Below are 24,919 nucleotides of genomic sequence, written 5' to 3'. Positions count from 1 at the left end.
AAGCTCCTGTGTTGCACTGAAAGAGTTAACAGGACAGCTCTGATCTGGAAAGGAAAGGGTTACCCAGGTGCTGCCACTCCCTGTATTTCTGTGATTCAGGGCAGCAGGAACGAAGGATGAGCAGCTCAGCCAATGAAAGAGAGAAGGCGAGTCAGGACAGCCAATCAGATGTAAGACCCTCCCTGTCTGCAGTTCATAAGAGAGAGTAAAAACACATGCTTCTGCCTGGGCTCTTAGGTTTGCCAGGAAGAGCAAGGTGGGGAACACTATATTGTGTATATTGTGTATATTGTGTGGGCGGCAGTGACTACATAGTGTATAATGTTCTTATGTGACATGGGGGTGACTGCATAGTGTATAGTGTGGTTATGTAATGTGGGGGTGACTGCATAGTGTATATTGTGTATGTGTGACACACATCACACTGTGTTGCTCTGTTGGCTGGCTGCCTATACTGGCTGCGGTTGATTATTCTCTTTTGTATGCTGGTTGTTTGTGTGGTGCGTGCTAGCTGCAGTGTTCTGTGGCTATGTGTGAACTGTCTCCTGTGACCTGTGTGCTCTGTGTTTATAGAGCACACTTGGTCTGTGTGTGCTTGATTACCAGTTGGTCAGGTGTGCTCATTAACCAGCTATTTAGTCCTGTGACATGCATGGCTGAGGCAGACTTCAACTTTGCTATGTGCAGGGTGTATTCTCCTGACCTGGGTGTTTGCCATTCTACCCTGATCTGTGTGGTCACCTGGTAATTCATTGTTGTCACTAGAGATGAGCGAATTTTTCAAAAATTTGATTCGGTCGGTTTGGCGAATATATATAGAAAAAAAAAATTAAAAAAATCTGGTTTGATCCAAATTTATTCACGGTGACAGCTGTTTCCTGGCTACAGAGAGCCTTTATAGGGTGTAGAACACTGTGCCTTGTAGTAACACGCATAGGGAGTCTGCTGTGGTAGTGAAATAATACTGTGAGTCAGTATGAGATGCAGATGACAGGCGTCGCTCTTAGAATCACTGCACACTTCACTTATTTGTGCAGTCACGGTGCCAAAACTGACCAAATAACTATAAACTCAGCCTTAGGCCTCATGCACCCGACCGTTGTGTTTTTTCGGTCTGCAATTTGCGGAACGGCACAGACAGCCATTAATACAACTGCCTATTCTTGTCCACAAAACGCAGACAAGAATAGGACAGGTTATATATTTTTGCGGCCCACGGAACGGAGCAACGGATGCGGACAGCACACTGAGTGCTGTCCGCATCTTTTGCGACCCCATTGAAGTGAATAGGTCCGCATCCGAACCGCCAAAACTGCGGCTCGGCTGAGGACCAAAACTGTGTGCATGAGGCCTTACAGGTCGATGTTAGCATTAAGAAGAAGCGCACTCCTCTTACACCGTCGTCAGATGAGTCCACATAGATGTCTACAGAACCTGTTGCATTAAACGCTTATAAAAGTAGGGCCCCCGACAGAGTGGAGAGGGGATCAGCAGTAAGTTTGTGTTGACGTCACTGATTATTTTGCCTTTCCTCTGATCCGTCAGAACAATTACCCCCAAGAAACGGATCCTGTCTGTTGAGCATCAGCCCTCAGCAGTTGGTCAGTTGAGATCCCTTGCGGTTCGCGGCGAACTTTGCTCGTTCGATGAACAGGCGAACATATGGCGATGTCCGCCGGCGCCATATTCTTTGCGTTGTGCAGAACTTTGACCTATGACGCATCCATCAGGTGGTACAGGACAGCCAATTGAGACGTTTCAGCACATGGACACACCCCCTACCCTATAAATAAACCCGATCTGGCCGCCATTTTACATTCAGTTTTTTGCCAGTGTAGGGAGAGGTTGCTGTGTGGAGCAGGGACAGACTGTTAGAGAGTATAGATAAAGACACCAAACGCTAGCTAATGGGGCAACAAAAGTGGGTGAGGGGTGTAACCTACTTATAATATACTTTCTAACATAGAAAGTATATTATAGTGCATTTGTGTTGTGCAGCATTTGTGTGTGGTTCTGCTGAGAAAGCAGCTAGAGATGGCCTTGTGGTTCGCAGCGAACTTTGCCCGTTCGCGATTCGCCGAACATGCGAACATATGGAGATATTTGCATCCGCCATATTCTTTTACATTGTGAAGAACTTTGACTTATGACACATCCATCAGGTGGTACAGGACAGCCAATTAAGACGTTTCAGCCCATGGACATACCCTCTACCTTATAAATAGACCCGTTCTGGCCGCCATTTTACATTCAGTCTTTTGTCAGTGTAGGGAGAGGTTGCTGTGTGGAGCAGGGACAGACTGTTAGGGACAAAAACGCTATCAAATCCACAAAAGTCCTTTTAACCATCTCAGCCAGCCTAGATTAACCACTTCCCATCTGGGCCATTTGCCCCCTTCCTGACCAGGCCAAATTTTGCAAAACGGACATATCTCACTTTATGTGGTAATAACTTTGGAACGCCTTTATTTATCCAAGTCATTCAGAGATTGTTTTCTCGTGACACATTGTACTTCATGATAGTCATAAATTTGAGTCAAAATATTTCACCTTTATTTATGAAAAAATCCCAAATTTACCCAAAAATTTAAAAAAATCGCAATTTTCTAAATTTCAATTTCTCTGCTTTTAAAACAGAAAGTGATACCTCATAAAATATTTATTATTTAACATTCCCCATATGTCTACTTTATGTTGGCATCATTTTGGAAATGTCATTTTATTTTTTTAGGACGTTAGAAGGCTTAGAAGTTTAGAAGCAATTCTTCAAATTTTTAAGAAAATTGCCAAAACCCACTTTAAAAGGACCAGTTCAGGTCTGAAGTCACTTTGTGGGGCCTACATAGTGGATACCCCCATAAATGACCCCATTGTAGAAACTACACCCCTCAAGGTATTCAAAACCGATTTTACAAACTTTGTTAACCCTTTAGGCGTTCCACAAGAATTAAAGGAAAATGGAGATCAAATTTTTAAATTTCACTTTTTTGGCAGATTTTCCATTTTAATCAATTTTTTTCTCTAACACATCGATGGTTAACAGCCAAACAAAACTCAATATTTATTACCCAGATTCTGCGGTTTACAGAAACACCCCACATGTGGTCGTAAACTGCTGTATGGGTTTTTAGATGCCATGTCCCATTTGAAGCCCCCTGATGCACCCTTACAGTAGAAACTCCCAAGAAGTGACCCCATTTTGGAAACTAGGGGATAAGGTGCCAGTTTTATTAGTACTATTTTTGGGTACATATGATTTTTTGATCATTCAATATAACACTTTATGGGGCAAGGTGACCAAAAAATTGGTTGTTTTAGCACAGTTTCTATTTATTTATTTTTACAGCGTTCACCTTAGGGGTTCAGTCAAGTGACATTTTTATAGAGCAGATTGTTACGGACGTGGCGATACCTAATAAGTATACTTTTTCTCATTTATTAAAGTTTTACACAATAATAGCATTTTTGAAACCAAAACATTATGTTTTAATGTGTCCATGTTCTGAGAGCTATAGTTTTTTTATTTTTTGAGAGATTTTCTTATGTAGGGGCTCATTTTTTGCGGGATGAGGTGACGGTTTTATTGGTACCATTTTGTGGGACATACGCCTTTTTGATCACTTGGTGTTGCACCTTTTGTGATGCAAGGTGACAAAAATTGCTTGTTTTGACACAGTTTTTTTTATTTATTTTTTACGGTGTTTATCCGAGGGGTTAGGTCATGTGATATTTTTATAGAGCTGGTTTTTACGGACGCGGCAATACTAAATATGTCTATTTTACTTTATTTTTTCTATTTTTAATTTTTTTTTTTTATTCCTAACTTGGGAACTTTTTTTTTTTTTACATGTGAAACTTTTATTTTATTTTTTCAACCCTTTATTTTTTTTATTTTTTTTTTACACTTTTCGTCCCCCATAAGGTCATACAAGACCTCTGGGGGACATTTGCTTCACTTTTTCTTTTTTTTTTCACAGTTGATTTCTCCTGTAACTGGGGCTGAGATAGTAGCCCCAGTTACAGAACAAATGCACCCCTATAGAGGCTGTACAGCAGCAATCCTGCGCTGTACAGCCTCAGAGCAGGGCTGATCGAGGTCTCTGAGAGACCTCACACAGCTCCTGCACACTCCGGTCACGGCGGTCACATGACCGCCGGGCCGGAACAGGAAGCGCACAGCGCTTCCTGCTCTGCAGACACAGCGCTCGGTGAGCGCTGTGTCTGCAGCGATCGTGAAGGCAGGGACACCTGGGCACTGTCCCTGCCTTGTCTTAGGGTTGCCCTGCTGTCACTGACAGCGGGCAACCCGATCAGCAGCTGCACGATTAGCGTGCAGCTGCTATTTCTGACAGGACATTTTAAAACGTGCTGTCAGAAATAGACGTCCACCCATAGGACGTTTATATCCTATGGGCGGACGTGAGGCGGTTAAACACCCTTAATGACCAGGCCGCTTTTTACACTTCTGCACTACACTAATTTCACCGTTTATTTCTCGGTCATGCAACTTACCACCCAAATGAATTTTGCCTCCTTTTCTTCTCACTAATAGAGCTTTCATTTGGTGGTATTTCATTGCTGCTGATATTTTTACTTTTTTTGTTATTAATCGAAATTTAACGATTTTTTTTGCCAAAAAAATGACATTTTTCACTTTCAGTTGTAAAATTTTGCAAAAAAAACGACATCCATATATAAATTTTTCTCTAAATGTATTGTTCTACATGTCTTTGATAAAAAAAAAAATGTTTGGGTAAAAAAAAAAATGGTTTGGGTAAAAGTTATAGCGTTTACAAACTATGGTACAAAAATGTGGATTTCCGCTTTTTGAAGCAGCTCTGACTTTCTGAGCACCTGTCATGTTTCCTGAGGTTCTACAATGGCCAGACAGTACAAACACCCCACAAATGACCCCATTTCGGAAAGTAAGGTATTCGCTGATGGGCATGGCGAGTTCATAGAACTTTTTATTTTTTGTCACAAGTTAGCAGAAAATGATGATTTTTTTTATATATTTTTTTTCTTACAAAGTCTCATATTCCACTAACTTGTGACAAAAAATAAAAACTTCCATGAACTCACTATGCCCATCATGAAATACCTGGGGGTGTCTTCTTTCCAAAATGGGGTCACTTGTGGGGTAGTTATACTGCCCTGGCATTCTAGGGGCCCTAATGTGTGGTAAGTAGTTTGAAATCAAAATGTGTAAAAAATGACCTGTGAAATCCGAAAGGTGCTCTTTGGAATGTGGGCCCCTTTGCCCACCTAGGCTGCAAAAAAGTGTCACACATGTGGTATCGCCGTATTCAGGAGAAGTTGGGCAATGTGTTTTGGGGTGTCTTTTTACATATACTCATGCTGGGTGAGAGAAATATCTCTGCAAAAGACAACTTTTACCATTTTTTTTATACAAAGTTGGCATTTGACCAAGATATTTATCTCACCCAGCATGAGTATATGTAAAATGACACCCCAAAACACATTTCCCAACTTCTCCTGAGTACAGCGATACCACATGTGACACTTTTTGCAGCCTAGATGCGCAAAGGGGCTCTCATTCCTTTTATGAGGGCATTTTTAGACATTTGGATCCCAGACTTCTTCTCACGCTTTAGGGCCCCTAAAATGCCAGGGCAGTATAAATACACCACATGTGACCCCATTTTGGAAAGAAGACACCCAAAGGTATTAAATGAGGGGCATGGCGAGTTCATAGAATCTTAATTTTTTTTGGCACAAGTTAGCGGAAATTGATTTTTTTTTTTCTCACAAAGTCTCCCTTTCCGCTAACTTGGGACAAAAATTTCAATCTTTTATGGACTCAATATGCCCCTCACGGAATACCTTGGGGTATCTTCTTTCCGAAATGGGGTCACATGTGGAGTATTTATACTGCCCTGGCATTTTAGGGGCCCTAAAGCGTGAGAAGAAGTCTGTAATCTAAATGTCTAAAAAATTTTACGCATTTGGATTCCGTGAGGGGTATGGTAAGTTCATGTGAAATTTTATTTTTTGAGACAAGTTAGTGGAATATGAGACTTTGTAAGAAAAAAAAATTATTTCCGCTAACTTGGGCCAAAAAAAAGTCTGAATGGAGCCTGACAGGGGGGTGATCAGGGAGTCTATTTGGGGTGATCACCCCCCCCTGTAAGGCTCCATTCAGACGTCCGTATGTTTTTTACAGATCCACGGATACATGGATCGGATCCGCAAAACACATACGGACGTCTGAATGGAGCCTTACAGGGGGGTGATCAATGACAGGGGGGTGATCAGGGAGTCTATATGGGGTGATCACCCCCCTATAAGGCTCCATTCAGATGTCCGTATGTGTTTTGCGGATCCGATCCATGTATCCGTGGATCCGTAAAAAACATACGGACGTCTGAATGGAGCCTTACAAGGGGGTGATCAATGACAGGGGGGTGATCAATGACAGGGGGGTGATCAGGGAGTCTATATGGGGTGATCAGGGGTTAATAAGTGACAGGGGGGGTGTAGTGTAGTGGTGTTTGGTGCTACTTATTACTGAGCTGCCTGTGTCCTCTGGTGGTCGATCCAAACAAAAGGGACCACCAGAGGACCAGGTAGCAGGTATATTAGACGCTGTTATCAAAACAGCGTCTAATATACCTGTTAGGGGTTTAAAAAAAATCGCATCTCCATCCTGCCAGCGAACGATCGCCGCTGGCAGGCTGGAGATCCACTCGCTTACCTTCCGATCCTGTGAACGCGCGCACACAAACGCGCGCGCCTGTGCGCGCGCGTTCACAGGAAATCTCGCGTCTCGCGAGATGACGCATATATGCGTGACTGTGCGCAGAGCTGCCGCCTCCGGAACGCGATCCTGCGTTAGGCGGTCCGGAGGCGGTTAAGGACTGATATAGGTGTGCAGTACAAAGGGGTGTAATACACTTATAATATACTTTCTAACATAGAAAGCATATTATAGTAGATTTGAATTGTGCAGCAGTGGTGAGCGGTTCTGCAGCTACACAGAGTGACAAACGCAATTAGAAAAAATAATTATAACTGGTGTGATATACCAGTCGCCCCCCCAAAAAACTGATAGTAGTGTGGTGTTTATATACCAATAATATACTTTCTATATAGTGCTTTTGGTTACAGCAGCATTTGTTTGTCACTGTGTGTAGCAGAGGGAACGCAGCAAAACCACAAACGGTATTGGAAAAAATAATTTAAACTGGTGTGATACCAGTCGCCCCCTAATTTTTTTTTATTGAAGCAGGGTTGTTATATACCTTCTTCCACAAATTCTGGTCTTCTCTAGAGACTTTTGTCACAGGGTCATTTAAAAAATGACAGGCAGAGGAAGAGGCGGGCCCTTCCGCAGGGGTGGTAGGGGTCGAGCAGGTGCACCAGGCCAGAGCCTAAGTGGGAAGTTGCAGATGGTGTGTGCAATTACGTCAAAGGACGCACCAGACTTGGTTGAGTGGCTCACTCAGCCTTCTGCTTATGCACCCTCCTCATCTTCTCTATCTGCACCTTCTTCACTCTCTGCTGTGTGCACCCCCAAAGACACCACCACCAACACCATGTCCCCTCCGCTAGAGTCAGAGGAATTATTTTCCCATCCATTCCAAGACCTTTCTGATGTGCAGCCATTCTTGGCATCGGATTAGGAAGAGGAGGTGTCAACGGTCGCCACCCAGCAGTCTGACGACAGTACCCAGATCAGCCCAAGGAGGTTGGTCCCTGCTGTTGCTGCCTACTTCGAGATCTCTAATGTTAGTGGTGGGGAAGGTGACTATGATGACGTGTCGATGGACATCACGTAGGTGCCCACAAGAGAGAAAGAGGAGGGGAGTTCAGTGGGAGAAATGGAGCAGCAGATAGGGAGGAAAAGCAGGCAGAATTTATAGTGCACAGGAGGCAAAAATCTGACTGCAAATGTATCTAGGGCGAGCAATCTACCATGCACGGTCACATCTGGCGCTCCCAGGACGCCGGCACATGGCTCCGCAGTGTGGGCTTTTTTTTAACGTGTCCGCTCCTGACAATAGTGTTGCCATCTGCAGCCTTTGTTGTCAATGCATAAGTTGCTGTAAGCCCAACACTCATCTAGGGACGACCACCTTAAGAAGGCACCTGGCCTCCCATCACCGAGCCCAGTGGGAGCAATGCCGTCAGAACCCACAAAGCTACACTCCCTGCGCTCCACGTCCTGCCTCTTCTCCTTCTCCTCCCAATTGTCCTTCCACCGTGCCGTCCTCACGTTTATCTGACAATAAGGCAGGCTTCTGTGGCCCAAATGTTCGAGCGTAAAAAGATGACTCCGGATAACACTCTTGCCCAACGGCTTGTCGGAATACCTATTTTGCGAATGCGCGTAAGCGAAAATTATATAGTTGATATTTTGCATTGAAAAAAATAATGAATGGGGATCGCAAATTCGAATAATACATCTAGTATGTGGCTGTCCATGTTGTGGGACTATTTGTGCACTTCTAGTAATTATTTCTTGGCTGCAAATATGTGCTGAAGGTTTTTCAGGTTCACCTGCCATTAAAATGAATAGGACCCGCCGCGAACTTGCGGTTCGCAAACATTTTATTGCGTTCGCGAACCGTCCCAACAGATGTTCGTCCATCACCTACCGCAGCTATACAGAGGGACAAACGCCATTGGAACAACTAATTGCAACTGGTGTGATATACCAGTTGCCCCCAAAAAACTGATTAAGGGGTTCTATATACCTGCTTCCAAAAATACTGTTCTTCTCTAGGGATTTTGGCACAGTGTCATTTTGAAAATGAGAGGTAGAGGAAGAGGCAGGCCGTTCCACAGGGGTGGTAGGGGTCAGGCAGGTGCACCAGGCTGGAGCCTAAGTTGGAAGTTGGAGAAGGTGCGTGCAATTACGTCAAAGGATGCACCAGAGGTGGTTAACTGGCTTACTCAGCCTTCTGCTTCTACACCCTCCTCATCCTCTGTATCTGCACCCTCCTCACTCTCTGCTGTGTGCACCCCCAAAGACACCACCACCATAGCCCCTTCACTCGAATCAGGAATTATTTTCCCATCCATTCTCAGACCTTACAGATGCGCAGCCATTCTTGGCATCGGATGAGAAAGAGGAGGTAGCAACGGCCGCCACCCAGCAGTCTGACGACTGTACAAAGATCGGCCCAAGGAGGTTGGTCCCCACTGTGGCTACCTACTCAGAGATCTCTAATGTCAGTGGTGGTGAAGGTGACGATGATGACGTGTTAATGGACATCACGTGGGTGCCCACAAGAGAGGAAGAGGAGTTCAGAGGGAGAGACGGAGAAGCAGGCAGAACTCTCAGTGTACAGGAGGCAAAAAGCAGACTGCAAATGCGAGCCATCCACCATGCACAGTCACATCTTGCACTCCCAGGATGCCGGCACATGGCTCCGCAGTGTGGGCTTTTTTTAAAGTGTAAGCTGCTGACAATAGTGTTGCCATCTGCAGCCTGTGCTGTCAACGCATAAGTCACGGTAAGCCCAACACTCACCTAGGGACCACCGCCTTAAGAAGGCACCTGGCCTCCCATCACCGAGCCCAGTGGGAGCAACGCAATGGAAGGTCCACGGAAGGAAATTTCTTCCAGAAGGGCATCCCTAAACTATATGGCCACGTTCAGCGGCAAATTAATATACAGCATCTCTGGCACAGTGTCGGTACCAATATACTTATGACCACAGACACGTGGTCTCGCAAACAATGGCATGAAAGGTACATAACTGTCACATCTGTGACAGGTCCCAGAATGTCTGAAAGATTATCTACGCATTGGTATAGGAATATTACTTATCCCATATCTACACTAAGCATGGTTTTAGATCAAACTCTATATTTAAACCACCTGGCTGCAGGGTCCCTAGCTGGTAGATCCACTGTACTTCTTTCCGATTGATTTGTACCAGCGAGTCACCTCCTCGCCAGTGTGGTTTAACCACTTCTACTCCAGCGAACTTCAAGCACCGCGGGTTCTTACCATGCACGAGCTTAAAGTGAGCTGACACACTATGGCTCATCAGGCCTTTCTTGATGTTCCGTATGTGTTCCTGGATCCTGGAACATCAAGAAAGGCCTGATGAGCCATAGTGTGTCAGCTCACTTTAAGCTCATGCATGGTAAGAACCCGCGGGGCTTGAAGTTCGCTGGAGTAGAAGTGGTTAAACCACACTGGCGAGGAGGTGACTCGCTGGTACAAATCAATCGGAAAGAAGTACAGTGGATCTACCAGCTAGGGACCCTGCAGCCAGGTGGTTTAAATATAGAGTTTGATCTAAAACCATGCTTAGTGTAGATATGGGATAAGTAATATTCCTAAGGGTGACGTTATTTGGTGAGCTCTTTTTACCTTTTTTCTTGAGGACCTTCGGACTAAATCATGGGGAGTGGCCGCCCAATGGGCGGTTGAACCATGTGACGTGGACGTCATGAGGAGGAGGGGAGGTTGAGAGTTCCCCGAATGACGTGACCAATAGTGGGTGGTTATTAGGTGATTGTACTATGAACGGTATAGAAAAATGTGGAAAGTTTGAGAAACTTTGGATATAAGCTGTATGAATAGAAGGGAAACTGATAATAACAGAGGATATGACATGAGATGAAAGAGTTTAGTGGAAAGGACAATGAAATTTATTTGCACCATAAAGCTGCGGTAACCCGAGAGGGGAAACATGGAAAATAAGTGGTTTTGATTGAGAGAGGATTTCTTCTCTAAACATATGTGGAAATTACTGTTTGTATTTTATGATTTGAAAATTATGTGAAAATTATTTTTGTATTGCAATATTTTAATGTTTTGAATAAATAATGGCTCCCGTAACTTGGGAAGCTGGGCTATTTAAAGGGCCCCACTGCGGACATGCGCAAATGTCGCCCCTGAGGAAGCCAGAGAGCGAAACCCGGGTCAGGCAGGAACGTTACGGATTTTATCTTTGTGATATGCCTATTGTCTACCATTGCTTGTGAGTAGAATAAAACCTTTTAAACCAACTATTAAGAGGGTGCTTCACTATATGCCAATTATCTTAACCCTGCAGAGGAGGCGGTCTGGGGAGGATCGAATCCTTTGGGAGAGTTTCAAAAATTTTATTATTTGGTTTCACTTGGTCTGTGTGTTGCTGGTATGTCCACACCTCCTGTTCAGGTGTGGATCATGTGACCTTTACCTCGCCCTATTTAGTCTGACTTTTCCCATCACTCCTTGCTTGGGATAGCTTCATTTGGTCTTGGAAGAGCTGGAGTGTGGTTTGTGTTGAAGTCCTGTCCGCTTGTCGTGTTTTGTTTCCCCCCCCCCCCCCCCTACTACATCCGTGACAATAACTTTTACTGCCCGCTGGGTGAACCTTCTGACGTCCGTGAAGCATGTAACCCGTGGCACCCATGTCAATTTAGTGTTACTGCCACGGATTGCATGCAGTACTCATTCTCATCCTCATCATCCCCGGAACCTAGTTGTCATGCCAGGTGAGATGTTGCTGTCCTGCAGCTGTTGTGCCTGGAAGCCAAGAGCCACACACCGGTCCTGCACTCCTTTCAGCTTTACAGTCACAGGCTGATCAGTGACTAACCCCGCTCAATTTGACAGTTGGTAAAGTGGTGTGCGACAACGGTGCTAATTTGCTGAGCGTGCTGAAACAGGGCAAAATGACACACAGCACGTGCATGGCAAACGTGCATGTGCATGGCAAACGTCCTGAACTTTGTCATGCAGCAATTCGTTGCCAAATACCCCGGGGTCCAGGATGTCTGGGTGGTAACGTACTCAGACGTACTTAAACTCCCGGTACAAACACAAAATGGCGGACATGTTACCAGAATCAGAGGGCTGTCATAATGCAGCATTTCCAGATCTTGTTGCGAGAGATGCTGCATTCTGCTGTTGCGGGCACTGGCAGAGGAATTTTCACCCACAGAGAAACAGTTGCGAGTACCAATCCTACAGCGCATGCAAGAAGAGGGTGGTTTAAAGATGTGTTGGTCACTTTGGATATGAAATCATTCTTTCAACCAACCCATCGACAGCCACTCTCCGGATTCAGCCTCAGGGAACGCCTAGACCGACAGGTGTCTGATGACATCGGTTTAACGGCTGATGTGGACTCTCTGAGAAGCGAGAAACCCCTTGACTACTGGGTGTGCAGGCTTGATCTTTGGCCAGAGCTGGCACAATTTGCCATGGAACTCTTGGCTTGTCCCTCGTTGAGTGTCTTGTCCAAAAGGACGTTCAGCGCAGCAGGGGGATCGTGACTGATAAGCGCACTCGCCTAGCTCACAACAGTGTGGAGTACCTCATATTTCTAAAAATGAATGAGGTATGGATCTCGGAGGAACTCAACACCTGTGACGACCACGTGTTATCGAATTTCAACTACTTTATTTTTTTTTTTTCAAGAGGGGGGATTTTGTTAGCCATGTTTTTAATCCAATTTTAGATTTTGTTTTAAACATATATGTATTTGAAATCTATTTGTACTAGCCTGCAGTAAAATTAATATCCAAAGACCGTCTAATATACCTCCAGCCACATAGTTACTTGTTCTTTTCTGTTCGGTGAATGCCTAATATTTGGGGCCTGTACTCCAGTGGCCTACATTGAAAATTTCATCTATTGACCGCATAATGTACCTCGAGCCACGTAATCACAATTTCTTATGTCAGGTGAATGCCTAATTTTTAAGGACCGTACTCCCGTGGCCTAAAATGAAATTTTTCCCTTTCATCCTCCATGACGGCATACCATGAGAGATGACCCGCCTCCAACCAGGTAGGGACAGGAAGTATAAATTTGACGCTCCTCCTCAGTGTCTTCCTGTCACGGATGGTGTACAGGAAACAAGACAATACCATATAAACAATGTCTCTCTGGATCCACAACTAAGGAACAAAGGGAGACCCCTGCAATAGACCTGCCGCTCTCCCTCACTGCTCAGCCTATGCGAACACCCCAAAGGTGGATGGCCGCATATCCACGTTCCTCGGCTATCTATTACCTGAAGACCCTACAATAGTGAAGGGACACGACCACCGGCTCCCTACACTGACACGGAGGGAGTCAGGGTCACCTGGATCCAGAAAAGACAAAATCATAAATACATAAACAGCACTTATCTTGCAGACGACTGACGACTGACGACTGGGAACAGGGAGCAGGGAACAGGGAACAGCATGCACACACACTCCAGGAAGTTGTATCAGCCGCACACTACTGCATTATGGGGAGGAACTTAAAGGGTAGCGATCAGTCTAACTGCATGACAGCTGAGATAGACTAACGAGATGAGAAACTAAACCAAAACAAAGAAATTCAAGGAGGAGGATCTGAGAAGCTCCTGTGAGCGCTTCTCAGCTGTCTGGCTGTGACAGTACCCCTCCCTCTAGGAGTGGACTCCGGACACTCAGGGCCCACCTTCTCAGGATGGGACCTATGGAAAGCCCTGATGAGACGAGAGGCCTTAATGTCCGTCACTGGGACCCACATCCTCTCCTCATGACCATAACCCTCCCAATGAACGAGGTACTGGAGGGAACCGCGGACAAGACGAGAATCCACAATCCTAGAGACCTGAAATTCAAGATTTCCATCAACCATAATCGGAGGAGGAGGCAAAGGCGAGGGTACAATAGGTTGAACATAAGGTTTCAATAAGGACTTATGAAAAACATTATGGATCTTCCAAGTCTGAGGAAGATCAAGACTGTAGGCAACAGGATTGATGACAGACAGGATCTTGTAAGGCCCAATAAACCTAGGACCCAACTTCCAGGAGGGAACCTTCAATTTGATATTCTTGGTAGACAACCACACCAGATCACCAACATTCAGGTCCGGACCAGGCACACGTCTCTTATCCGCCACACGCTTATATCTCTCACTCATGCTCTTTAGATTATCCTGAATCTTTTGCCAAATAGATGACAAAGACGAGGAGAATCTGTCCTCATCAGGCAAACCAGAAGAGCCCTCTCCCGAGAAAGTCCCAAACTGCGGATGGAACCCATATGCACCAAAAAATGGTGACTTATCAGAGGACTCCTGACGACTGTTATTTAAAGCAAACTCAGCAAGGGACAAAAAAGAACACCAATCCTCCTGATTCTCCGCCACAAAACAGCGCAGATATGTCTCCAGATTCTGATTGACGCGCTCTGTCTGGCCATTCGACTGCGGATGGAAAGCAGAAGAGAATGACAACCGAACCCCCAAGCGAGAACAGAAAGCCTTCCAGAATCTGGAAACAAACTGCGTGCCCCTATCAGAGACTATGTCTGAAGGAATCCCATGCAATTTGACAATGTGGTCAATAAATGCCTGCGCCAGCGTCTTGGCATTGGGCAAACCAGGAAAAGGGATAAAATGCACCATTTTGCTAAAACGGTCCACCACCACCAGAATCACAGACTTCCCCGAGGAACGAGGCAAGTCCGTTATGAAGTCCATGGACAGATGTGTCCAAGGACGGGAAGGAATGGGCAAAGGAAGGAGAGGACCTGATCGCCGTGAATGAGGGACCTTGGCACGAGCGCAAGTCTCGCAAGCTGCCACAAAACCCTCAACCGACTTACGAAGCGCAGGCCACCAGAATCTCCGAGCGATGAGATCCAGTGTGGCTCTTGCCCCCGGGTGCCCAGCAAGGACCGTGTCGTGGTGTTCTTTAAAAATCTTGTGTCTCAAAGCGAGAGGCACAAACAACCTCCCAGGAGGACAAAGATCAGGAGCTTCTGACTGGGCTGCCTGCACCTCTGCCTCCAATTCAGGAAAAAGAGCAGAGACCACCACACCTTCAGCCAAAATGGGACCCGGGTCTTCAAAATTCCCACCTCCCGGAAAACAACGTGACAGGGCATCTGCCTTCACATTCTTAACCCCAGGGCGGAACGTAACAACAAAATTAAACCTTGAAAAGAACAAAGACCATGTGGCCTGTCTCGGGTTCAGACGCTTGGCTGACTCAAAGTAGGCCAGATTTTTATGGTCAGTAAACACGGTAATAGGGTGTCTGGCTCCCTCTAGCCAATGGTGCCATTCCTCAAAAGCCAACTTGATGGCCAACAATTCCCCATCTCCCACATCATAATTTCTCTCTGCGGAGGAGAGTTTCTTTGAGAAAAAGGCACACTGTTGCCATTTGGCAGGAGAGGAACCCTGAGACAAGACCGCACCCACCCCTACCTCAGAAGCATCAACCTCAACTATGAAGGGTAACGAAATATCAGGTTGTACTAGGATGGGAGCAGAAGCAAAACTCTCCTTGATATTAGAAAAGGCCTTACGCGCCTCTACCGACCAGGAAGAAAAATCTACCCCCTTTCTGGTCATATCAGTGAGTGGTTTAACAGAGGAATAATTCAAAATAAATTTCCTGTAATAATTGGCAAAGCCCAAAAAACGCATCAGCGCCTTCTGATTCTCAGGAAGCTCCCACTCAAGCACAGCGCGAACCTTCTCGGGGTCCATGCGAAAACCAGAAGCGGAGACAAGAAACCCCAGAAATTGGATTTCTGGAACCGCAAACACACATTTTTCCAGTTTCGCGTATAATTTATTCTCCCGCAGGATGAGCAAGACCTGACGTAAATGTTCCTTATGAGTCTTGAAATCAGGAGAAAAAATCAAAATGTCATCCAAATACACTAATACAAATTTTCCCATTAAATGATAAAAAATGCTGTTGACGAAATGCTGAAAAACGGCTGGGGCATTCATCAAACCAAAAGGCATAACCAAATTCTCAAAATGGCCCTCAGGGGTATTATAAGCCGTCTTCCATTCGTCTCCTTCTCTGACCCTAACCAGGTTGTATGCCCCTCTTAGGTCTAATTTGGAAAAGACTTTAGCCCCAACAACCTGGTTAAACAGGTCCGGGATCAGAGGAAGCGGATAAGGATCACGAATAGTGATACTGTTCAGCTCCCTGAAATCCAGACAAGGTCTTAAAGAACCATCTTTTTTCTTAACAAAGAGAAAACCAGCAGCAACAGGTGACTTCGAGGGTCGTATGTGTCCTTTTCTCAGACTCTCAGAGATATAAGCCCGCATAGCGACCCTCTCAGGTTGGGAGAGATTGTATAAACGAGATTTAGGCAGCTTGGCGCCTGGGATGAGATTAATAGGGCAATCATACTCCCTGTGCGGAGGCAAACCCTGAACTCCACTCTCAGAGAAGACATCCAAAAATTCAGAGAGGAAAGGTGGTACAGTCTTAGTAGAAACCTCAGAAACAGATGTTATGAGGCAATTCTCTCTGCAAAAGTTACTCCAACCATTTATTTGCCTCGCTTGCCAATCAATGGTGGGGTTATGTTTAGTGAGCCATGGTAGCCCCAACACTAGAGGAGTAGGCAAACCGCTAAGGACGAAACATGACACATCCTCAACATGAGCATCACTCACAATTAAACGGATATTGTGAACTATGCCCTTTAATGATTTCTGAGAAAGTGGAGCTGAATCAATAGCAAAAACAGGAATATCCTTTCCCAAAGTACATACCTGGAAACCATGAGTTATTGCAAATTGATTATCAATGAGGTTGACAGCTGCTCCACTATCCACAAAAATCTCACAAAAAATGCTCTTGCTCTCTAGCGCCACCCTAGCAGGCAGGACAAAACGGGAACTACAAGCAAATGGAAAACCTTCAATTTCCGCCTCAACCCTGCCAATAGTAAAAGAAGGGACATTTTTAAAAGATTTTTTCCTTTTTGTCTCTTTATTACTCCCAGAAAACTGCCTGAATCTCCTAGAGGGACAAACATTTGCCAGATTTATACCTCCACAACAAAAACAAACCCTCCCCTGCGGGCTGAATCTTCTATTGTCAGAGGCAATCAACCCCAGCTGCATGGACTCCTGCTCAGAAGGGGCTGACAGCGACTGAGACCCCTGTGCACAGAATGAGACCGCTGACCTGTCCCGGGACTGAGTATGACAGGAAGGAGAGATCTCTCCTCTCTCTAAGACGCCTGTCAATACGAACAGCCTGAGACATAGCAGAATCCAAGGAGGTAGGTCTTTCATGAAAGGCAAATGCATCTTTCAATCCCTCTGAAAGACCATAGCAAAATTGACTTCGGAGTGCAGCATCATTCCAACCCTTATCTGCTGCCCATCTCCGAAATTCTGAACAGTATATCTCTGCGGATTGTTTACCCTGGCATTACAGACGTAGTCTAGACTCAGCCAGAGCAATACGATCCGGATCATCATATATCTGACCCAGGGCTAAAAAGAATTCATCCACTGAACGAAGGGGCCGTGCCCCCTCCGGCAGCGAAAAGGCCCAGGACTGAGCGTTACCCCTGAGCAGCGATATAATGATCCCCACCCTCCATTCTTCATCACCAGAAGAATGGGGAAGAAGGCGAAAATGGAGTTTGCAAGCCTCTCTAAAACGCACAAAATTCTCACTACCCCCGGAGAACGTATCCGGGAGCGAGATCTTAGGCTCAGCACAAACTCCATGAACGCAAGCTGAACCGGTCACTTGAAACTGAGAAAGTCTTACGGAGATCAGCTACCTCCAAAGAAAGACCCTGAAAGCGTTCAGCCAAAAGTGAAACCGGATCCATGCTTGAGACGGTTTTGGCGGCTGATAATGTCACGGATGGTGTACAGGAAACAAGACAATACCATATAAACAATGTCTCTGGATCCACAACTAAGGAACAAAGGGAGACCCCTGCAATAGACCTGCCGCTCTCCCTCACTGCTCAGCCTATGCGAACACCCCAAAGGTGGATGGCCGCATATCCACGTTCCTCGGCTATCTATTACCTGAAGACCCTACAATAGTGAAGGGACACGACCACCGGCTCCCTACACTGACACGGAGGGAGTCGGGGTCACCTGGATCCAGAAAAGACAAAATCATAAATACATAAACAGCACTTATCTTGCAGACAAATGACGACTGACGACTGGGAGCAGGGAACAGCATGCACACACACTCTAGGAAGTTGTATCAGCCGCACACTACTGCATTATGGGGAGGAACTTAAAGGGTGGCAATCAGTCCAACTGCATGACAGCTGAGATAGACTAACGAGATGAGAAACTTAACCAAAACAAAAATTCAAGGAGGAGGATCTGAGAAGCTCCTGTGAGCGCTTCTCAGCTGTCTGGCTGTGACACTTCCTGTCCCTCCAGGTAGGAGATGGGGTTTTCCCTTATGGTCGCCGACCATGAAGAAAGAAGAGTATTACCATGTGAGGAGGCAGCAGAGTCTGAACCCTAGTTGGGAGAAACGGGCTCTGAAGACCTGTCTCTTACCTGTTGCTAGTGCGGGCAGATAGGTCAACGTGGGGCCGGACACTCATTGAGTCCCTCCGGTCAGTTGCTAAGCTCCACACTGCGTTCCGGCATGGCCGGCGCTCAGTGTCGTCACCGGAAGTGGACGCGCTCCATGCGTTCCACTAAGCGTTCCACAGGCTTACTTCCGGTATCGGGCCTGAGAGCACTTCCGGCGGTGGATCGCATGCCAGCGGCGGCAGGAGATTCAAAATCGCGCAGGATTATGACGGAGGTCATCCTCTGATCTGAGGTCTTAAGGTAAAGCTATTTAAGGGGGAACAGAGCTTGGTTGTTACCCTAAACATGCTGGATCCAGGTGAAGTTATGGAGACCACTCGGGGATCTGTACCTGTGAGTAATGTCACCAGGACAAGGGTAAAGGCAGTATATTCTGTTATTTAACCCTTATATGTTCTCTTTCTTTCTGTATGTGTGCAGAGTGAGAGAGTGCTCAGAAAGCTAAAACTAGTCAGAGGGCAAAAAAGTGCAGTATCTGTTCTGTTAAACTTTCAGATTCCTCTACTAGGAAAATTTGTAAAAAATGTACTGACAATATTTCTAAGGAATTAGTTCCGTCCTTAAAAGAAGAACTTAAAAACACAATTAGAGAAGAAATCAGGTCTGCTATGTCAGATCCCTCATTAATACCTTCCTGCTCCAAACAGGCACAGGGACCAGCGACAAACGTCTGATTCACAATTAGAGGAAGATTCAGAATCAGGAGAACTCGGGTCCGAAGATTCTGGATCTGATTCAGAATTTAAAAACTATCTTTTCCATTTCGTCCACCATGACGGCTCTACTATGAGATTGACCCTTGACCTCTGTAGGGGCAGGAACACAGAGTTTAAAAGGCCACCACCCACACTCACTCTCAGTGTTTCCTGTCCCTACGGGGTCAACCACACAGAGAGCCCTCCTGGTGAAGAAAGTTTATTATTTTAGAAATACCTGAGGATTCTGTCCTCGTCCCCTGCCCTCCTGCGGTCTGGTCCAAAGCTGGGCAGGGGATCCATATGGAGCCGATCTCGCTTCTGCTGCAGGAGCCTGTATCCCTCCCTACAGTGCGGTCCCCCTTCCCTATGTTGAGGAAGCTGACCGCAGGGAAGCAGCATGCTGAACGCCGACTCTGGGGAAGCCTCAGCATTACTCTCTGCTCCTGGCGGCTGGAGGCGGAAGGGGCGGAGCTTGGATCGGGCGCACGGCGGTGACGTCAGACGCCGGGCTGACTACTTGTGGCGGCAGATTGAAACAGGCTGTGGCACCGATCTTCCTCCTGGCGCATACAGCACTAATGTCTGCTCCTGAAGCCCCGGACGCCCCTACAGCCCAGATGGACTCTGAAACTCCCTCGGCTACTCCAACAGTGAGTTCCCTTGTGGGGAAAAGACAAAATTATGTATCCTTTTTGACTTACTTGCCTGTTTTGTCTGATACCTGGCTGCTCCTCTCTTTATAGGGAGTTAAAGAGCCCAGAACAAGGTCTAAAGTTCAAAGATGTGCAACTTGTAGTAAAAAGCTTCCTGAGAACTATAAAAAGAAGCTCTGCCAGAGTTGCATAAAAGATCTTATAAAAGAGGAGCAACCGTCAATTTTGTCCGAGGTCAAAACACTTATTCAGAATGAAATTAAGTCCTCTTTGGCCTCCCTCAGATCAGTCCCGTCTACACCTCCTGCAAAAAAAACTAGATTATCCGCCCCATCCTCCTCTGTTTCGGAGATTATGGACGAGAAGGCCTCCACCTCTAGACAGAATGTGGACCTTGACGTTCTGTCAGAGGGTGAGATAATGGAAGATAGTAAAAAATACTTTTCTTCCGAGGATATGGAGGAGCTATTGGGAGCTGTCAGAGCAACCATGGGGATTGAGGAGGTGAAAAAACCAAGGTCCGTCTTAGACGAGATGTTCGGGGGACTCAGAGCTAAAAAGTTACGTTTTCCCAATGAATGAAAATTTAAAGGACATGATTTTAGACGAGTGGACTGACCCCGAGAGGAGACTGGGGGTATCTCGTGAATTCAGAAACAGGTTGTTGTTTGATCCAGCGGATGTCAAATTATTTAACGAAACCCCCAAAATTGACATCCAAGTGGCGAAAGTAGTTAAGAAGACTTCCCTCCCATTTGAGGACTCTTCACAACTACAGGACCCAATGGAAAGGAAAGCCGATTCTCTCCTAAAAAAAATCCTGGGAGGCAGCTATGTTTGGGGTCAAAACCAACATAGCCGCAACATCGGTCGCAAGATCTGTGTTTTTGGCTTAACGAACTAGAAGAACATATATCAAAAACAAGACTCCTAGAGAGGAAATATTGAGCTCTATCCCACTCCTCAGATCTGCCACGGCATTCTTGGCTGATGCCTCGGCGGAATCAGTGAGGTTCGCTAAGGATGCGGCCCTCACCAATTCTGCAAGGAGAGCTTTGTGGATGAAAGCCTGGGGAGGGGATAGAGCATCAAAAGCCAAGCTATGCTCCATAGCGTTTTCTGGGGAATACGTTTTTGGACCCGTATTAGACTCTATCTTGGAAAAGGCTGCAGACAAAAAGAAGGGGTTCCCGGAAGAGACCAAAAAGAAGCCCTTTCGTTCCTCCAACTCCCAAACTAGACCCTATAGGGGCAAAGGAAAGGGGGGTAGGTGGAGTTACCTGAAGGGGGGGAAAAGGCAGAGGTTTCCTTCTTAACCCCCAAAATAAACAAGCAGATAAACAATGACGCCAGAGTAGGGGGAAGACTGCGGAATTTTCTGTCCCAGTGGGAGTCCATTACAAAAAATCCATGGGCCCTAAACATAATTCGGGATGGCTACCGGATAGAATTTTCCTCAGCCCCTCCAAAGAGGTTCAAAATAACCTCTCACAGCGCAAAAATTATAGAAAAAATCTGGCAGGGTATCCTGCAACTTATAGACTCAGGCATTGTGACAGAAGTCCCAAGTACAGAAAGAGGAAGGGGTTATTATTCCAGTCTATTTCTGGTACAAAAACCAGATGGTACCTTCCGCACTATTATAAATCTAAAAGGATTAAACAAAGCAGTCGCATACAGGAAATTCAGGATGGAATCCGTAACATCCATCATTCCCCTGATCAGAACAGGAGACTTCATGACGTCCATAGACTCAAAAGACGCGTACTATCACGTTACCCTGGGTAAAAGATCCGGAGATTCAAATAAACACGGATGCAAGTGGTACGGGATGGAGAGCAAAAATAGGCTCGCTAAATTACCAGGGCACTTGGTCGGACGCCATGAGAAAATGTTCCTCAAACCACAGAGAACTGAGGGCAATCTGGGAGGTGCTGAAGGTATCACAGGACAAGATCTCCGGAAAACACCTAAAAATCCTCTCGGACAACGTAACAGCCGTGGCATACCTGAAACATCAGGGGGGCACACGATCATCAAGCTTAAAGGAATTGGCAGAAAAAATATTTTCCTGGGCGGAAAAGAACGTTCTATCCATCACAGCTATCCATCTAAAGGGTACAGAAAACATACAGGCGGATTTTCTCAGCAGAGTAACCATAGATCCGGGGGAATGGGCCCTAAACTCAATCGTATTCGATCAGATTACCAGGAGGTGGGGGACCCCCAAGATAGACCTGTTTGCATCAAAAAAGAACGCAAAGGTCCATCCCTTTTGCTCCCTAAACCCAAGAGACAACCCTTGGGCGACAGACGCATTTTCAGTCAGGTGGTCTTGGGATCTAGCCTATGCCTTCCCCCCTTGGCCATTAATACCCAGGGTGCTGCAGAAAATAAGATCGGACCCAGTAACAGTAATACTGGTTGTCCCGTACTGGAAAAAAAGGAATTGGTTCCCAGTGTTAAAAGAACTAGCTCTGGAAGAACCCTGGATAATCCCCCCACAGGAGGACATTATTTCTCAGGGTCCAATTCTTCACCAGAATCCAGGTCTTTTCAGACTATCAGTCTTGATCCTGAACGCGAAATCCTAAAAAGCAGAGGGCTATCAGAGAAAGTCATAAACACCCTTAAGTCCAGCAGGAAAGAGGTTACTTCTGCAATATATGTTAAGATATGGAAAAAAAATATTGTAGTTGGCTAGGCCAGACTCCTCCCGTAAACTCTTCTCCAAATATTAAAGTGCTAGACTTCCTCCAACGAGGGTTAGATCTGGGCCTTAGACCAAGTACTCTCAAAGTACAGATCTCTGCTTTGGGGGCTTGTTATGATACGGACCTGGCCAGTCACAGGTGGATAAGGAGGTTCATAAAAGCTGCCTCAAGATTGAGACCTTCCCTAACCCCTAGGACGCCTCAATGGGATCTAAACTTGGTTCTAAAAAATCTTACGAATTGGCCTTTTTCTCCTACACAGGATATATCTCTCAAACACCTATCTTTAAAAGCAGCCTTCCTAGTGGCAATTACTTCAGCCAGATGTCTAGGTGAAATCCAGGCGCTGTCCTGCAGAGAACCATACCTCACGATCTTCCCGGACAGAATAGTTTTAAGTTTAGATCCAGGTTTTCTCCCAAAAGTGGTGCCGGACTTTTACAGAGACCAAGAGATCATTCTTCCATCCTTTCCCAAGGACGACCCATCACAAGATCAGTTCCAGCTCCTGGACGTTCGGGATACTATCATACAATACCTAGATTCAACAAAAGAATTTAGGAAAGATGATAACCTTTTCGTTCAGTATGCGGGTCCAAACAGGGGGAAGAAGGCATCCAAAGCCACGATCGGAAGATGGATCAGATCTACTATTTGCTGCTATCAGGTCGGGTCTAGATAGCCCCACGAATATAAAAGCTCACTCTACAAGAGCTATGGTGTCTTCATGGGCAGAAATAGGAGGCGTCTCCCTAGACAAGATTTGTAAAGCAGCCACCTGGTCGAATATAAATACTTTTATCAAACATTACCGGATTAATGTGTCAGCTTCTGCGGATTTAACCTTCGGTCAGAAGGTTCTACAAGCAGTTACCCACCCTGTTTAATAATCTGGTAGTTCTCATAGTAGAGCCGTCATGGTGGACGAAATGGAAAGACTGTAATTAGACTTACCGGTAATTCTGTTTCCTTGAGTCCACCATGACGGCCCAGATTTCCCCCCCTGAGATTTAAGGAGGGGTTGAGTATGAATTAATACTCAAAAAAAAAAAAGTATATATTCATATATTGCCTAGATTAAGGCTACACCCACTTGGTAATTTGGAAAGCACTGAGGGTGAGTGTGGGTGGTGGCCTTTTAAACTCTGTGTTCCTGCCCCTACAGAGGTCAAGGGTCAATCTCATAGTAGAGCCGTCATGGTGGACTCAAGGAAACAGAATTACCGGTAAGTCTAATTAATGTCTTTTTCATCAGAGGATACCAGAGAATTAATTAAAGCAGTTAGGGCCACTATGGATCTTTCTGAGGAAAAGGTCCACAGATCAGTCCATGACGAGATGTTCAGTGGATTTGAGCAGAGGTCTAACCGAGGCTTTCCGGTATATAAAAATATGCACGATCTGATTAAAAGGGAATGGAGGTCCCTTTCAACAACTTGTCCTAAGATAGACGTTTCCCTATCTAAATTAGTGAAAGGTCCAAACGCCTTACCATTTGAGGATATGGGATCATTAAGGGACCCCATGGATAAAAAGATGGATCAAACCCTCAAAGACATGGGAAGCTTGTGCGGCCCTGTTTAAACCAAACCTAGCTGCAACATCAGTATCCAGATCACTAAAGAAATGGCTCACGCAGTTAGAATCCTTACTGAAAAGCGGAAATACATATTATGGTCTAAAAGATTCCTTTCCGCTCTTAATTAAAGCTGTGGATTTCCTATCGGACTCCACTGCGGAATCAGTCAGGATAGCTGCAAAGGCATCTGGGTTAGCAGTCGTGGCAAGAAGATCCCTCTGGTTAAAGTCTTGGTCGGGAGAGGTCAGTTCAAAACTAAAGTTATGTACCTTACCTTTTCATGGTAATTTGTTTGGAGAAGATTTAGAATCCATCCAAGAAAAGGCTTCCGACTCAAAGAAAACCTTTCCCAGGGACTCCGGAAAAAGGAAATTTCCCTTTCGAAGGGTTAAAAAAGGAAACCCCTTTCAAGCGAAGAAAACTAATAGGGATTCGGGCTGGTCAAGGGGAAGAAACCAGAAGAGTAGAGGGTACTTGTTCTCTACAAAGAATACGGAACCGTCAAAGCAATGACGCCAGTGCTCAGGTAGGAGGGAGATTAAGTTTTTTTTCTAGACTTTTGGGAAAAGATTACAACAAACCCTTGGGTCTTAAATATAATATCAGAAGGCTACAAAAAAAATGTCCGTCTTCCTCCTCCCTCAAATATTTTCAGGGTAACTCCAATTCAAAAAACAACCGGTCAGGGATATTATTCAACCATTTTTCTAGTAAAAAAAACAGACGGGAAATTTCGGTTAATAATAAACCTAAAAAACTTGAACAAATTCATACAATACAACAAATTCAAAATGGAAACAATAAGATCAACCGTGAATCTGCTAAAAAAGGGAGACTTCTTGGCCTCCATAGACTTGAGACGCATACTACCATATTCCGGTATGCAAACAGTCTCAAAAATTTCTGAGGATAGCGGTCTATTTGGGGAAGATCTGCTCCACTTCCAGTTCCAGGTATTACCCTTTGGA

At 45.5% G+C, this 24,919-nt stretch overlaps 1 protein-coding gene and 1 long non-coding RNA gene across 2 annotated transcripts in view; both read left to right on the top strand.

Annotated features, from left to right (window-relative positions):
- The window catches only part of LOC121007922, a 414,279-nt gene that overhangs the window by 38,383 nt on the left and 350,977 nt on the right, over positions 1–24,919 (top strand). The window lies entirely within an intron of this gene.
- The window catches only part of LOC121007921 (putative methyltransferase DDB_G0268948), a 230,177-nt gene continuing 205,481 nt past the window's right edge, over positions 224–24,919 (top strand). Inside the window, exon 1 of the mRNA XM_040440189.1 lies at positions 224–256. The gene's annotated coding sequence lies outside the window, so the exon portion shown is untranslated. The remainder of the gene's footprint in view (positions 257–24,919) is intronic.

Source organism: Bufo bufo, chromosome 7 (genome assembly GCF_905171765.1).
Source record: "Bufo bufo chromosome 7, aBufBuf1.1, whole genome shotgun sequence".
Lineage (NCBI taxonomy): Eukaryota > Metazoa > Chordata > Amphibia > Anura > Bufonidae > Bufo > Bufo bufo.
This window is presented reverse-complemented; position numbering and strand designations above follow the sequence as displayed.